Source organism: Paramormyrops kingsleyae, chromosome 9, assembly GCF_048594095.1.
Source record: "Paramormyrops kingsleyae isolate MSU_618 chromosome 9, PKINGS_0.4, whole genome shotgun sequence".
Lineage (NCBI taxonomy): Eukaryota > Metazoa > Chordata > Actinopteri > Osteoglossiformes > Mormyridae > Paramormyrops > Paramormyrops kingsleyae.
This window is the reverse complement of record NC_132805.1, coordinates 18010815-18028102: the sequence shown is the minus strand read 5'-3', so window position 1 is coordinate 18028102 and position 17288 is coordinate 18010815. Positions and strand designations below refer to the sequence as shown.

Genomic DNA, 17288 nt, shown 5'->3' with positions numbered 1-17288 from the left:
CACCACCATTTTAGCCACGCATTTAATCCCCTTATCTCAGCTAATTTTGCCTGACTTGCACGTGGCACGGGAAGTATTCCAGAGAATACCACCGTGGATGTTCTGCTTCTAAGCTTATCCGCGACTTCTATAAATTTATCTTGCAGAACAGCCCTTCTGCCTTTTCCTATGTCATTGTTGCCAACATGCACCACGACCACTGGATCCACCCCGGCTGGGGCCAAAAGCCTGTCCACTCGATCTGGAAGGTCCCCTACCTGGGCACCAGGCAGGCAAGACACCGTACGGGACCCTCTATCACGGGTGCACACATAACTATCTACACCTCTTATAATTGAATCCCCTACTACCACAACCTCCCTCCTACTGGGGTTAGGTGGCTCCTTGGTGCCCAAGGGCCCACCTGCCTCCCCAGTCTCTTCCGGCTCTAAAGCTGGAAGCACCTGAAAGCGGTTAGAAACCGTTACTTCAGGTGATGCCGCCTCTGTGAACTGTGTACGCCCTTTTCTACGTCTACGACCTACGTTCACCCAGCTCTCTCGACCTACCTGTTCATCATTGTCCCCCCTCCCCGCTTGTGACGTACACATAGTCTCCCTAGAAGGCGTATTAACTCTCTCCTTTAACTCATTGCTATGCTGGATGAGAGCCAGTCGCTCCTCTAGGTCACGAACCTGGACCATGAGTGAGTCAACTAACCCACATCGCTCGCAGACGAAGTCCGACTGGACGCAAGCATCCAGAAGGGCAAACATCTTGCAAACACAACACTGAGTTGGCCCCATAATTACCTAACTCACTATGTCCCCGTCCTTTACTCCCAGCCCAGTATATTAATAGAGATTATTTAAACTTTTAGTTGATCTAATTAACGTATAGTTAAAACAAAGTGCCGAGTACACTAAAGCACTAAATTAACACTTGCGTTAAATCGGTACTTTATTATAAATTATCCGGCAGCGTCAGCGATAACAACCTTTAAATTTTACTTTTAAAATAACCAAATTTACAATTACTTACCCGAGATTAACTTCCTGCTGAACCACGTTTAGCTAAACTAAAGCGAAGTTGCTCTAGGGAGGCCAAAAAACCACAAAAACCCTCTCAAAGCAGGCTACTGCCGGAGCGGGAAAAAAAGTGGAAAATGTCCTCCCGGCCCCGACCGGCGACCGAGCAAAGCTCCGGAGCAACTGACCTTTTAGAGTTAATGTTACCGATGTTCGATAATATTACCCGCGGGTGTTTGATGCGAAGGACGCAAACAGAAACGCCGCTCGCGCCCGCAGCTGTCGGTAACACTCACAAGGACAGACAAGTGATGAGGAGGGTGCCTGGGCGACAGTAGTATGTGAGGCGGGTGCCTGGGTGGCGGCAGGAGGTGAAGCGGGTGCAAGGAACCAGTAGATGAGGCAGGAGACAGCAAGGCAGAAGCTGACAGGATGGCCAGAGACACCGAGGCAGGAGCCAAGAAGACAGCCATAAACGGAAAGGCAGAAGCCGACAGGATGACCAGAGACAGCAAGGCAGGAGCTTGCAGGATGACCAGAGACAGTGAGGCAGGAGCAAACAGGATGGCAAGAGACAGTGAGGCAGGAGCCGATGGGATGGCCGGAGACAGTGGAGCAGGATCGAATGGGATGGCCTGAGGCAGGTGGCAACAGGATGGCTAGAGAAAGTGAGGCAAGAGCTGACAGGTAAATCAAGCGCACACTTTGCCTGCTCGTTTCCATCAATGTTTATTGTCACAAAGATACAAAAGGACATACAAACCTGTATATTGATAACATATACAGATATGTAAGGAATAATTGACGACGGGCCGTTGAATTATTAGAAAAATAATGCACACCCGAGGTGGTGATGCGGCCACGACGCGAAGCGGAGTGCATCGGGTGTGCATTATTTTTCTAATAATTCAGCGGTCTGGAGTCAATTATTCCGCTTATACTACGGTTGCCACACCTCAAGACATCGATCAGATGATATATTTCAAGGGATTCGTCCGGTTTTTCTACTTAAATCGCTAAATCGCTATTATAAATCGCTTATTTCCGCATCTCATCCAACGACTCTTTTGCTAGTTCCAAAACGTCATTAGCTGTTGTTTTTTTGGTGTTTTTCTCCCTCGAGTATGTCTAGCTGTTCTTCGCTGATCGTTTTATGTCTTTTGTTGTTGCCGGCTGCCTTTGATGTCCGCTTCCGTTTATGTTGTTTTTCATCTGGACTGTCTAATACTGCTGCAGCCCAGTTGTTGAAAGTTTCATATTCACCGTAAATATTAAAATTTACTTTCGGAAAAACGTCTGTCATGTTGTTGTTTTTGTTAGTCCTGTGTGCTGTATAGGTACTGTATGCTAATTCCTGTTATTACAGTTAACTATGCGAAGTGATATGGAACTGTAATGCGGTCAAGAGAGCTGCCTGGAACTACGTTCGCCGTGCGTTTCCCTGAAAATAATTGCACACCTCAGAACGTTCGTCAGCCAATCAGATTAAAGCATTCAACGGTCCCGTAGTATAATGTAGATTATTGCATTATATGCATTTTGAGGTACCCTGAGAAAGGTACCACCCGCAAGCACTGATCCCCGGGCATTGAATTAGCTGCCCCCTGCTATGTCACAATGTCATATATGGGTTAAATGCAGAGGACACATTTTGTTGTTGTGCACTGTGTGCGTTGGTGTATCAAAAATGACAACTGATCACCCTCACTTTATTTTAATCCAAAACCATAATTCATTGAGTAAAATAAGATAAAAAATTTTTTTTAAGTAAATTAAAATAATAACATTAGGATAATTAATAAAGTGAAGAGAATATCTTCAACTATGAATACAAAGTGAACAGCAAGTGTGTAAATGAAATTATTGAGGTCTGTGCAAAATCAGAGCTCTGATATGTAATACTTGCTGTAGAAGCACCAATGTGTGGATGCATATTCATAGTAATAAACTGCAACAGTGAAGTTAACTATTGCAGCAATGCCCTGAGAGGTAACATTGGTGATTTATAGCAACGTGGTGTACCATGGATGAGAATTCACAGAAAGTGCCAAAATGTAGAAGTTAATAAATGCAGTAATGTGCTGCTGTATAATATGAGAAGTAGTCCTATTAATAATTGATTTGATCTGAGAAGCAGAGTTGATCGTTTATCAGTCTCACAGCCTCTGGGAAAAAGCTGTTCCTCAGTCTGGAGGTTCTGGTCTTGATGCTGCGTAGCCTCCTATCCAAAGGAAGGAGGCAAACAATCCATAAATAGGATGCGTAGGGACCGTCATAATACAGGAAGCCTTTCTCCTGCTCCTGCTGTTAGAAATGTCACTGATGCTGAGTAGGCTGCTACCAGTGGTCCTCTGTGCAGTCTTTAGCACCCACTGCAGTGCATGTCTGTCTGCGGCAGAGCAGTTACTGTACCACACAGTGATGCAGGAAGTGAGGATCTCCACCACACACCTGTAGAATGATGGTGTCAAGGTCAGTACGCTTCAGTCACCTCAAGAAGTACAGATGTTGGTGGGCCTTTTTCACAAGACTGGCTGTTTTGTTGCTCCAGGTGAGGATCTCCAAGATATGTACTCCCAGATATTTAAAAATTCTGTGAGCAGGTTGGTAGAGGCTGCTGGGATTGCTGTACTGTGTGGGAGTGGTGTAGTCGCTGTGTGCACTTGTGTTGTGTTGTGCGCCTGTTGAAGCGGTTGATTTGATTTGAATTATACTGTAAAGTATATTTGAGTGTTTGTGTGCCAGCACGGTTACGTGGGTGGTTGTTGTTTCATTTTTAACTTTTATTTTTAATAAAATATAAACAAAAGCCTGCCTGGTGCCCAGGTAGGGGACCTTCCAGATCGAGTGGACAGGCTTTTGGCCCCAGCCGGGGTGGATCCAGTGGTCGTGGTGCATGTTGGCACCAATGACATAGGAAAGGGCAGGAGGGCTGTTCTGCAAGATAAATTTATAGAAGTCGCGGATAAGCTTAGAAGCAGAACATCCACGGTGGTATTCTCTGGAATACTTCCCGTGCCACGTGCAAGTCAGGCAAAGTTAGCTGAGATAAGGGGATTAAATGCGTGGCTAAAATGGTGGTGTAGGAAAGAGGGGTTCAGGTTTATGGGGCACTGGAAGACCTTCTGGAACAGGTGGGACCTGTTCAAGCCGGACGGGTTGCATCTGAACCATAGGGGAATCAGTGTATTGGGGAGGCGTATGTGCAGAATAGTTGAGGAATGTTTAAACTAGGGACTGGGGGGGCAGGGAGGTCAGTTAAGAATTTATGTGGGGAGAGACGGAAAGCCCAAATAAATATTAAAAGTAGACACTGTAAAAGGCCTACCATTAGTGGTCTGTATTTGAATGCTAGGAGTATTAGAAACAAAATTAATGACTTAGAGGCTTTAATTTCTTCAGACAATTACGACATTATAGGAATAACTGAAACATGGATGAGTGACAATGATGGTGATGAATATAATATGGATGGTTATGCGTTGTTCTGTAGAGACCGGATAGGCAAGAAGTGAGGTAGTGTTGCAGTATACGTAAAAGAAAACTTGCAGGCAAGGGATCTCACTGATAAAAATAAAAATTCAGAAGCTGTATGGATAAAACTTGATGCTAAAGATTCAAATGGCCTAATTGTCGGGGTTTGTTATAGAGCACCTAATGTAGCTGTTGAGGAAAGCAGAATGTTATATGATGATATCAGGATTATGAGTAATAAAAATGATGTGGTGGTTATGGGTGATTTTAATTTACCTGGGATACAGTTTGACACAGTCTCTGGCTCTTCTGTAAATGAACTTGAGATGGTGGAATTAGTACTTTACTCAGTTTGTTAATACTAGAGAGAGATAGAATACCGGTTATGTCAAAATGACAGGTTGGGTCAAAGGTCACAAAGGTCAAATAAATCTAAAAGTGACAGGTGGGGGCTGCAAGCCGGGTTGACGTCATGAGGTAGTGGGAGGGGGGGCTATTTTTTTTTGGCTGTGAGCCAGTTGAGCGAGTTGAGCGTTGGGATAGGGGTTTATTTGTATATAGTTTATTTATTTATTATAATTATTATAATTTAATTATTTATTATAATGTAATTATTATTATTTTAATTTGAGGAGAGTGCTTATGAGTGTGTTGTTTTGTCTGCATCCACCGGGTGCCGAGCAGGGGACTGAGCAGGGGGTTGTTGCGTTAAGGTCCCAAACACTGGGTCTGAGTGGGGTGGGTTACCTGATGGAGTGTGAGCGTACGCTGTACCACCGTGGTAAGGTCCGTGGCTTTGGAGAATCTGTAGAAAAGGGCTCGGAGAGAGCGATGCTGTGTGTGGTGCGGTACCGTGGTAAGGTCCCGTGGCTTTGGATAATCCGCAAAGGACTCGGAGAGAGCGATGCCGGAGAGCTGAGAGTTGTGCTGCGCGAGACTGAAAGAAATCCTGTGAGAATGAACAAGTTGGAGCTAAGAATGAGAGGAGGAGGAGGAGGGTCTGGGTCTGACGTCCAGTAAAAAACGCTTAGCAGTAGTTTGACCATCTGTGTGTGTCTGTGTGTGTGTGTGCGTGAAAGCCGACACCCCCCTGCAGCAGTAGCAGTTTGGCCTTGTGTTTTTCCTCATGCAACCTATGTACATCCCGATAGGTCAAATCCCGGTCAAACTGTAATTTGGGCCACAGATCAAGTTTGACATTTTGTATTTCAGTAAATTTTGTTTGAAATTTTGTCTTTTCCCCCCGACTCCCCGCCACACATCAAGTTTGACATTTTGTATTTCAGTAAATTTTGTCTTTTCCCCCCGACTCCCCCCATACCGTCTGCGCAGTTAAAACGTACATCGAAATAGACAACAGATAAAACTTGACAGGCCGTATATTTCTCCTTAAAGAATCCTAAAAAGTACCCAACCGCAGATATTTTTATTACCTTGAGAAGGGTTTCCCTCCTTTGGTAAAGAGACACAAGTACCCCACACCCAGTATCATCAAGGCCTTGCCCTACTGGAAAGAGAAAACTACACGGGACCTGCATAGAGTGAGTATATTATTTCTTTTATGCGTGTTTTATGATAAACACCATACAATAAAATAACTTAAAATAATTATTTTATTTTTAGAGATTCAGCTATTTTGGGTTTGTTTTTTTCTCTACGGGAGAGGCTGCGGTTAGAAAACTCCATATAGTGAGTATATTATTTCTTTTATACGTGTGATAAAAACGCTATTCATTAAAAATAACTTATTTCATTAAAAATAACTTATTCTAATAATAGGTATTCTCTATTATTTTATGTACAAGAGAGACGGCACGGACCGGTCAAGAGAAAATCTACGCAAGACCTGAATCAGCAGGTATGGACGGAGCAACACCCCCTCATATACCCGAAGCGCTATTAAATGAAATGGACAACATCAACAACGCTAATAATGAGAATGATGCGGTTTATCAACACGACTCGCCAGCACCACCACCAGCGCCTATACCCGAAGCGTTATTAAATGAAATAGACATCATCAACAACGCTAATAATGATGAAAATGATGCGGTTTATCAACACGACTCGCCACCCGCGGCATCTGGTGAGTCCAGGGCCCAAGAGCCCTGTTTCCTACCGTCCTTAGAGACATTAATAAGCATGTTAAATGAAAGGGGCTCTGAAGCAGAAGCGGTGCTGCCCGACGACGAGGTCGCGTGGTCCCCCGCGGATTCTGAATTGTGGGAAGCCTTGTCAGACGTAGAATTTCTTCTCGATGCCGAGGAGATTGAAAATGACTTGGGACTGGGGGAATTTGAAAATGTTGAACAGGAAGGTGCCGGTGGTGTTGGTGACGTGGATCCCCAGCCTGATGAGGTCGTGCATCGCCGCAGATTCAATAATGTACAGATTAGGCGGATTCTAAATATTCCGCGACCTAGAAACGAAGCCAATTTCCGCGAGTACTATGAAAATGTAATCGAGGGGTTTCAAAATATTGTGAATGAGGCGATTCCTTACGCCGCATGGGGAGCTTATATTCAGGTCACTCTGCGCGGTGACTTTTTAAACGACGAGCTGTCGCAGATTGTACGGTATGGGGAAGGGGAGCTGACAGACTTGCAACAACTGCTGGATCGCCTGGTTCAGTCTAATCAAGAGATTTTAAACGATTCCAACCTAGAAGTAATAGTAGACGTAATAAATATCCCACGCGGCGGCGGCGTTGGAAACAAACGTAAACTACAGACCATGTTAGCTTCAGAAATAATTTCTAAAAAAGCCAAACATATGTTTATCATTCAGAACGACAGCAGAGCGTGTTTCGCTATAAACTTGGCTCATCTGCTGCACGAAAACCTCACTGACGCAGAGGCTGAAAAGCTCGGCCTGGAGTTGCAGCAGAAAGCGGGATTCACCCCCGACTACGCAGTCGCTTTGAATGACATTATCAATTTTGAGAAAATCATTGATTGCAAAGCAGTGGTGTATTATCAACAACCTTATTCAAATAATCTCCAAATTTACCAGACAGCCACACCTACCGACGATAGACGGGTGGTGTATTTCTTTTTACACACTCAGCATTTTTACGGCATTAAAAGCGCCAAGGGCTTCTTAGGGGTCGGCTATGTTTGCACAAGCTGTTTCAAAGGGTACGACTCGCCTCACTCTCATCGCTGCAAAAAATTTTGCAGCATCTGTCAGACTAATTGTAGAAAAGGTGAAATCACACCGGGGATAGTGTGTGAGCGGTGTAATCTCAGATGCTTAAATAACATGTGCTTCGAGCGTCACCGTACGCCGAGGGTCTGCCCCATTAGGGGTGAGATTGCTAGCCCCTGTGACAAGTTCAAAAAATGCAAAGCTTGCGGGCTCAACTACTACCAAAGTCCCGAGAACCCAAAACCGCACTCGTGTAAAACAGTAAAATGTAATATATGCGACGCTAAGTTACGGTCAGCAGAATCAGACATATCCACCCCACATCTCTGCTATCTAAATCCACCCGAGAAATCTAACAAAGGGAAATCGGTCGCCCAAAGCGGCGAGGGCAGTAAAAAGCCCCCCAAATATGTGTTTTTTGACTTTGAAACATCCCAGAGCTCGGGTACCCATATCCCGGTTTACGTGTGCGCCATCTCCGATCAGAATGAGACAATGACCGCCGAGGGGCCAGACTGCGCGCTGCACTTTCTCAGACATTTCAGGACGCCCTACTATACAGGGACGTGTTTCATTAGTCACTATGGAAAGGCGTTCGATAATTACATAATAATGAACGCTATGGTGAAGGAAGGAGTGGAACCGCGTGTGGTGTCACAGGGGAATAAAATCATTCTCATCCTGGACAGCGTGTTTGAGCAAAGGTACATCGACAGTCACTGCTTTCTAAGCATGCCGTTGAGAAAAATCCCCGATGCAATGGGGTGCTCGACTCAGATGCGAAAAGGCTATTTTCCGCATCATTTCACAGACATGGAAAAGTTTAGTTACGTGGGGCCCTACCCCCCTCCCGATCAGTATGGGCCCGAGCAAATGCCCGGCAAAGAACGCGACAAGTTTTATCAATGGTACGACGGTGTAAAGCACCAGACCTTTAATTTTCACAAAGAGATGATCGCTTACTGTAAGAACGACGTGGAGATTCTGAGAGAGGGCTGCTTGCGCTTCCTGCGGGAGTTTGAAACGCTCACAGGTTGCGACCCCTTCTCCACGGCGACCATCGCTTCGGCCGCGTTGCTGGTTTACAGGACAAATTTCCTGCCCAGAGATACGATCGCGATCCCGGACGTCTGGGATTACAGGAGGCAATACAAAAGTTATTCCAACGTCTCGATCCAGTGGCTGGAATTCGTGGGCCGCACGCGCGGCATAGAAATTCGACACGCGCTGCGCGGGGGTGAAGTGCGCGTGGGGCGCTTTCACCTAGACGGATACGCTGAGATAGAGGGAGAGAAATGGGCTTTCGAGTTTCTAGGCTGCCAGTTTCACGGCTGTCCTAAGTGCAACAATGAACACGATGTCTGCCCCCTGACCCGCGAGAGCTTCGGTGCCCTGTACGTTAAAACAAGGGAAAAACTCGAGGTGTTGCGCCAAGAGTTTAATATGAACGTAGAATCCATCTGGGAACACGAATGGACTCACGCTAAAACTCACGACCCACAAGTGCAGAGTTTCCTGTCAGACTTTCAACCCCCTGACCCCCTTAGGCCGCGAGAAGCGCTGTTTGGGGGTCGGACGTCGGCGATTCGCCTGCGTTACAACGTCACGGGGGAAGAGCGCGTCCACTACGTGGATTTCACGTCGCTGTACCCGTACACTCTGGCTAAATGTGAATTCCCCGTGGGACACCCGGAAATCATTCATTCAAATTTTAAACCTCTGAATGAATACTTTGGCCTGATCAAAGCCACTGTGAACACCCCGCGCGAGCTGTTTTTCCCCGTCCTACCCAGCAGACTGCCAAATGGGAAACTCGTGTTTACACTGTGCAGGACGTGCGCAATCGACAACAGGCAAGAGGGGGCATGCCCCCATTCTGACGCAGAGCGTGCGCTGACCGGCGTGTGGGTCTCTCCGGAGTTCAATCTGGCTTTAGACAGGGGCTATACTGTCGTGAAGGTGCACGAAGTGTGGCATTTTCCCCAGACCAGCGGCGACCTGTTTAGAGAATACATTAAAACCTTTCTCAAAGTGAAGCAGCAGGCTTCGGGCTACCCCGACGACGCGACCGATGACGCGGGTCGCAGGGACTACATTGAAAACTATCTTGAGCGCGAGGGGATCCAATTGGAGCCCGATAAGATAGTGTCTAACGGTGGTAAGAGGCAGGTGGCCAAGCTTCTGCTTAACTCTCTGTGGGGTAAACTGGCGCAGAGGAACAACATGCTCCAGACATGTATAGTGTCTGACCCGGGGGAGTTTTTTAACTTTTTATGCTCGGAGCTGTACGAGATTTCCAGCTTCGCGTTTCTCAACGACGAGGTCTTCCTACAAAGTGCCGCCGGGAAAGACCAACATATTCATAGCGTGTCAAACTACCGCGTGGGGGCGGCTGACGCTTTACAAAGAACTGGAAAAATTGGGGCGTAGGGTGCTGTATCACGACACAGACAGCATCGTGTACATAAGCAGGCCGGGTGAATATGAGCCGGCCTTAGGCAATTACCTGGGGGAGCTCACGTCCGAATTAGCCCCCGACGAATACATTGCTTCGTGGGGTGCGCTGGGACCAAAAAGTTACTGTTACCGACTCAACAACGGGAAAACACAGTTGAAATGTAAGGGTATAACTCTAAATTATGAAACCTGTCAAAAGGTAAACCTTGACAGTATGATTGGATTGATTGAAAACTACATCGGTGGATGTATGAATGATCCCCCTATAATGACGCACTACAACAAAATCGAACGCGACATGAAAAGTTTTCGCCTGTTTAATAGGCCTCTAGACAAAAAGGTCAGGGTCGTCTATGACAAACGCAGATTGTTGACTAGCGGGGAAACTCTGCCTTTTGGTTACTGAAATGTAAAACGTTCAAAGATGTTTTAAAATGTAAAGTTTTTCCAAGTAAGATGTACATTTGTTTTAAAATGAAAGTTTTTTAAAATGTATCATGAAAGTAAGATGTTTTAAAGTGAAAGTTTTTTAAAATGTATCATGAAAGTAAGATGTTTTAAAATGAAAGTTTTTTAAAATGTATCATGAAAGTAAGATGTTTTTTAAAGTTGTTTTTTTCAAAGATGTTCATTTGTTTTAAAATGTAACTTGTGTACGAAAATGTTTTGTACATTTATCACAAGATTTTATAAAAACTTTTATACACGCATTTTGGGTTTGTGTGTGTGTGTGTGTGGAAAGGATTTAAAACAATAGGGTAGTGTTTACCGTTTCATCAGTGTTTTTTTGGAAGATGATGGGTAGCGACGTGAGAGAGGTCGACTTTGATCACCGTTTAGAATTGCCGTTTACGGCGATAATCGCCGGGGCGAGTTCTTCGGGGAAAACCTATTTTATTAAAGAATTGCTGTTAAATCAGAGTCACTGTTTCATAGGGGGACCCGTTAAAAAAATTGTGTGGTGTTATGCTTCCCATCAGCTGCTTTATGATGAATTGCGTGATCGGATCAGCGAAATTGAATTTATACAAGGGCTGCCTAAAAGCTGGGAAGATGAGGAGCGGTTCCCCTCCGGCTCCTTGATAATCATCGATGATTTGATGGACAGCGCGTCCGAAAATAAACTCGTGGCAGAAGCGTTCACGAGATTCAGACATCACCGTCAAATCTCGGTCATATACCTAGTGCAGAACGTATTTCACCAGGGCAAGTACAGTAGGACTATAGGCCTAAATACTACTTATTATTGTCTGTTTAAGAATGTGCGGGACAGACTTCCGGTTTCGATATGGGAGAGTAGCACGCACTTTAGGACGGCTCCGTAAAAAATCTATTATAATTCCGACAGATAATCCTTTCAGTCATTGTAAGTATTAATAAATTATAATCTTACACTCTAGAAACTATTTACCGACTTCAGGATTTAATTTGTCCAGTTTTCTAAATATGCCGGCCAAATCTCGGAAAACCACAGACCAGGCCGCAACAGCCTCCGGTTCTAATGTAGAAGAAACGCCTGAAGAGGATGTTCCAGAGGCGGCTAGCTCGGTCATCCTTAATGCGATCTCTTCGCTCCGCGCAGAACTTCTTTCAATCAAATCAGATATTGGGGTAATTATGGATTCAAAGATCGAACAGCTTGCTGTCACTATCAGAGGAGAACTGTCAACGTTTAAAAACGAGGCCAGCGCGGCAATTTCGGAGATCAAAGTGACGATGGACGATCACGCTGTGAAAGTTACGCTTCCACTTCCTCTGACACAATGGATAGTATGGAACAAGATCTGGGAAAGCTAAAGCAAACCGTGGAACAACTTACGGAAAAATGCACGGACCTCGAAAGTCGCAGCAGAAGACAAAATATCCGCATTCTGAACATTAAAGAAGGAGCTGAATACGGAGCGAAGCCTAGAGATTTCGCTGCCCAACTTCTCACTGAGGCCTTGTTGTTAGAGAAATCTCCGCATGTGGACCGAGCCCACCGGGCTCTACGTGCCCGTCCTGGAAATGATGATCCACCCCGTGCCTTCATTTTGCGCTTGCATTATGTCCACGAGCGGGAAGAAATAATGCAAAAGGCAGCCAGGATGCAGCAGATTGTCTTCAGGGGGCAAAGAATTAACATCTTTCCGGACTATCCGCCCGTTGTGGTGAAAAGGCGCGCACTCTTCAAACGCGCAAGGGAGTTGCTGAAGGATAAACCAGGAGTTAAATATGGACTGCAATACCCTGCTAAACTGAGGATCTCGCACAACGGCAAAGAGTTCTACTTCACCGATCCAGATAAAGCGGTCAGGTTTGCTGAAAGTAACTTTGAAAGTTCAAGGCCAGTGTAAAGGATGTCGGACTGAATCAAGTAAGATGATAATACTGTGTTCAATCAGATTCATAATCTCTCTATATGACTCTTGTTTCGTTGTTATACTGAGATGCTCTTCAGGAACTCCTTATTACGGAGCGGTGCTGATACGAGTTTGGGAAGTTTAAGGTTTGATATTTTGAAAGTATTTTGAAAGTATCTGTTAAGTTTATTTGATTAGCATCTGTAATTCATTATATTTAAGTTTGGTGTGATTCCGTGTCGTACCGCGAGTTCAAGTTTGTCGGTTAGATGACAGGATTACTGTTTAAGTTCTGGGAAATGTGGGAGGGGGGCCTGCTTAATATATCTCAAAGTAGTAAACAAACGGTGAAGATGATTGGCTTGTTCTTTAAATCAAGAAAAAAATAACAACTCAAGGCAGCAGAAGAGGTCTCAAATTTTTCTCGTGGAATGTAAAGGGATTAAATCATCCGGTTAAGAGAAGCAAGACATTAGCACATTTAAAATCTCTTTCCTCAGATATAATCTTTCTGCAGGAAACTCACCTCAAAGTGGACTCGAAAGACAAACTAAAAGGTAGTTGGATAGGACAGATCTACCAGTCGAATTTTTCAGTTAAATCTAGGGGGGTTGCTATTTTATTTCGGAAAGGGGTTCCATTTAAACAGAAAACTCTGGAAACAGATAAGGAAGGTCGCTACATTATTTTAGCTGGCGAGATTTATGGTTTCCCGATTACGTTAGTAAATTTATATGGCCCAAATTCTGACGAGCCAGAATTTTTTAGAAAGGTCTTTTCTCTTATCCCTAACCTGTCCCAAACAAATCTTGTTATAGGTGGGGATTTTAATTGTGTCCTAGACGCATATCTTGATAGATCGTCAACCAAAACCGCCCCGCAATCTAATTCAAGAAAATTTTTGAATGCTTTTATCGATAATTCTAATCTGGTTGACGTATGGAGACTTCTATATCCAACTGAACGAGACTATACATTTCATTCACTTGTGCATAATGTATACACCCGTATTGATTTTTTTCTAGTGGATAGCAATCTTATTTCTAACACCCTAAATTGTAAAATTCATGATATATTGATTTCAGACCATGCTCCAGTTTCATTTGAAGTTGCTCTCGATCAAACTTCCTTTAATCGTCCTTTATGGAGGATGGACCCTCAATTAATCGATGATCCTAAATTCATCGATTTTATGAGCTCGCAATTGGAAATTTTTTTCGATAGTAATGATAAACCAGAGATATCACCAGGACTGCTCTGGGAAACGTTAAAAGCATTTATAAGAGGTTGTGTTCTTTCATATCAAGGATCCAGGAATAAATTATACAGATCAAAATTAATTGATCTAGAGAAACAAATTCACCAGCTAGACATTGTAAATGCATTAAACCCCTCATTAGATATTTATAAGAAAATTTTACAGTTAAGGTATGAATACAATAATATAATCTCTATTAAAATTAATAGAACTTTTCATTTTGTCAAACAGAAATACTTCGAATTTGGAGAGAAGCCCCATAAATTATTAGCCAGACAGCTGCGTAAAATAGATAGTGAAAGTACAATTCATAAAATAAAAACAAAAGATGGGAGTTACTGTATCTCAACTAAAGAGATAAACCAGTCTTTTAAGGAATTTTACTCAAAGTTATACTCTTCAGACACTGAACCGGACCCACAAGTAATGGACACATTTTTACATAAATGTAATCTCCCCAAGCTATGCCCAGAAGATAGGACATCTCTTAATAAAGATATTTCTTTAGAGGAACTGCAGAACACAATGAGTACTTTGAAGAGCGGGAAAACCCCCGGTCCTGACGGATTGCCAGCTGAATTATATAAAAAATTCAGTGATATCCTTGCCCCATATTTACTTAAAACTTTTCAGCAAGCGTTAAAAACTGGACTACCACCAACTTTTTCTGAGGCCATTATCACGGTAATTCCTAAAAAAGGTAAGAATCCTGAAGAAGTAGAGGCGTATAGGCCTATTTCCCTTCTTAATGTTGATCAAAAAGTATTATCCAAGACGCTTGCTAATAGGCTCTGTAAACTAATTAATAAATTGGTTAACACAGATCAGAATGGATTTATTTCAGGTAGAAGCACTATTCATAATATTAGGCGATTACTCAACATAATTTATCATCCTAAGGCAACCCAAGACAATTTGATTGTAATCTCATTAGATGCCGAAAAGGCGTTCGACCGTGTGGAGTGGCGTTATTTGTTTGCTGTCCTTCAGAAATTTGATATAGGAGATGAGTTTATAACTTGGATTAAAATTTTATATAGTAATCCATCAGCACAGATTTTAACAAATAAAACAACTTCAGACTCTTTTTATCTTAAAAGAGGAACCAGACAGGGCTGTCCCCTCTCACCCCTTTTGTTCGCGTTAACGGTAGAGCCCCTTGCAGAATCAATTCGGACTAACTCTTGCATACATGGCTTCAGTACTTCAAATACTAATAATAAAATATCCCTGTATGCGGATGATATTTTACTTTATGTTACCCAACCTCAGGTGAGCCTTCCTGTTATACTCAATACTGTCACACTCTTTGGTAAATTTTCTGGTTTTAAAATTAATTTTGAAAAAAGTGAGCTCATGCCCATTGGTTTAAAAGATCTGTCCATAATACATTCCTCTCCATTTAGGGTCTCTACTGAAAAAATTGTATATTTGGGAGTTGTGGTTACTCGTAAATACTCTCTGCTCTTCAACGCTAATTTTAACCCCTTATTGGCTAAACTACGGAACTATATACACTATTGGAGGACTCTACCAATCTCTTTAATAGGCAGAATAAATGCGATAAAAATGATATTTCTTCCCCAAATATTATATCTATTTAGTAATATTCCAATACTATTGCCTAAATCCTTCTTTAAACACTTGGATTCGATTATTATTCCTTTTTTATGGAACTATAAAAGTCATAGAATCAAAAAAGTTCATCTTTGTAAATCCAAACAGGAGGGGGGTTTAGCCTTTCCGGATTTTCGCCTTTACTATTGGTCTGCTCATTTAAAAGTTTTTACACTATGGTTGGAACAGTCAGCTGTTGCACCAGATTGGCATCAGATAGAGCGTGATTATTGTCATCCCTATGATCTTGGAGCAGTGTTACTATCCCCAATGAGAGTAGACCAAACAGTGATGCATAATATTGTCATAAAGAATCAGTTGCGTGTTTTGAGACAAATAAGAGATTACCTTAAGATAAATTCACTCTCTCTCTTAATTCCAATTGCAAATAACCCATCATTTCCTCCTTCAAGGTTGGATACAACCTTTAATCAATGGAAGGAACTGGGTATACGCACAGTCAAGGACCTTTATTTGGATGGGGTTTTAGCTTCGTTTATGCAAATGCAACAGAAATATAACATCCCAAAAACACATTTTTTTAGATTCTTACAGATAAGGAATTACTTGCGTACACATACTGTTTCCCTAGATGAGGTGACTCCCTCAATCATTGACGATTGTCTTACACAGTTCAGGGGAAACAATTGTCAGCTATCTTTAATTTATGGAAAGTTACTAGCAGCTATTTCCCCCTCGACAAATTTGATCAAAAAGGACTGGGAGCGAGAGATTGGAATTGAAATCTCGGAAGAGGTCTGGCAGAGTGGCTTGGGGGATATTGATAAACAATCAGTCAATAGTAGATTATGCCTCATTCAGTTCAAGGTTCTACATAGATTACACTTCTCTAAGAAGAGACTACATAGGATTTTCCCCAATGTGTCACCTATTTGTAACAAGTGCAAATCACAGGATGCTGATTTAGCTCATAGTTTTATTTTCTGCCATAAAATACGGGGATTCTGGTGTGAGGTTTTTAAAGTGATTTCGGATGTCCTTGACGTTAACTTGGATTCAGACCCAGTGCTCATTATATTAGGACATTCCAATCCTACATGTTTCTTGAGTAATACTCAACAGAAGTTCCTTACATACTGCCTGATCACAGCCAAGAAGCTCCTATTACTGTTTTGGAAAAAGGTTAATTCTCCTACTGCTAAATTATGGCTTGAGGAACTGATATCTACTCTGCACTTGGAACGAACCAGACATCTTTTAAAAGGTAACATTGGACAATTTCACAGGATTTGGGACCCTTTCTTCTCTTACCTTAACAGGAATTCTATTCCTTGTAGCAATGTATCGCAACCATAAAGTTGTTCTGATTGTCACCGTATCGTATACCTGCAGGCCGGGGAAGGGGGGTCTATTCTATGTGTGTTCTGTTTTTTTTTTTTTTCTTTCTTTGAAAGTTTTTGTGTATATCAGAAAATTAATCCTGGAATTTGTAAGTATTGCAAGATTATTCGATAACCAAATAAAACTTATTTGACAAAAAGAATGTGCGGGACAGAATGCAAATCAAAGTTTTAGCTCAGCAAATGTTTCCTTGGCAGAAAAAGTTTTTTCTAGATGCCTATGAAGAGGCCACTCGACCCGCACACGGGAATTTATTGGTCGATTTAAGAGCCACGTGCCCAGAAGAGTTCCGACTCAGGACCGGTTTATTACCGGGGACGCTTCCTGTCCTCTTTCTACCAGCGAGCCATTGATTGATTGATTTAACATTACTGAGCCATGTCCGAGCATCTCAGGAAACAACTGCCGACCCTTAAAGTTTTACAGAGGATGAGGGGGGTGAAACGTAAAAAGATTCTTTCGGACCCATCTAATAACATAATTTTGGCTCGCTCCGAAATCTGTCTCAATCTTATAAGAGGCCGTATACCTTTATCCGTAGCTCAATTTAACAAGCTTAAGAAGCAGAAAAGGCTGATTAAGCTTTTCGCCTGTAAGAAAAACAGCGTCGCGAGGAAACGCAAG

At 42.9% G+C, this 17288-nt stretch overlaps 1 long non-coding RNA gene across 1 annotated transcript; it reads left to right on the top strand.

Annotated features, from left to right (window-relative positions):
- The first annotated feature begins 5123 nt into the window (after positions 1-5123).
- LOC140592498 (uncharacterized) lies at positions 5124-6767 on the top strand. Its single transcript, XR_011992803.1, has 3 exons — positions 5124-6022; positions 6105-6170; positions 6287-6767. It is a non-coding gene; the product is annotated as an uncharacterized lncRNA (long non-coding RNA).
- The last annotated feature ends 10521 nt before the right edge of the window (positions 6768-17288 follow it).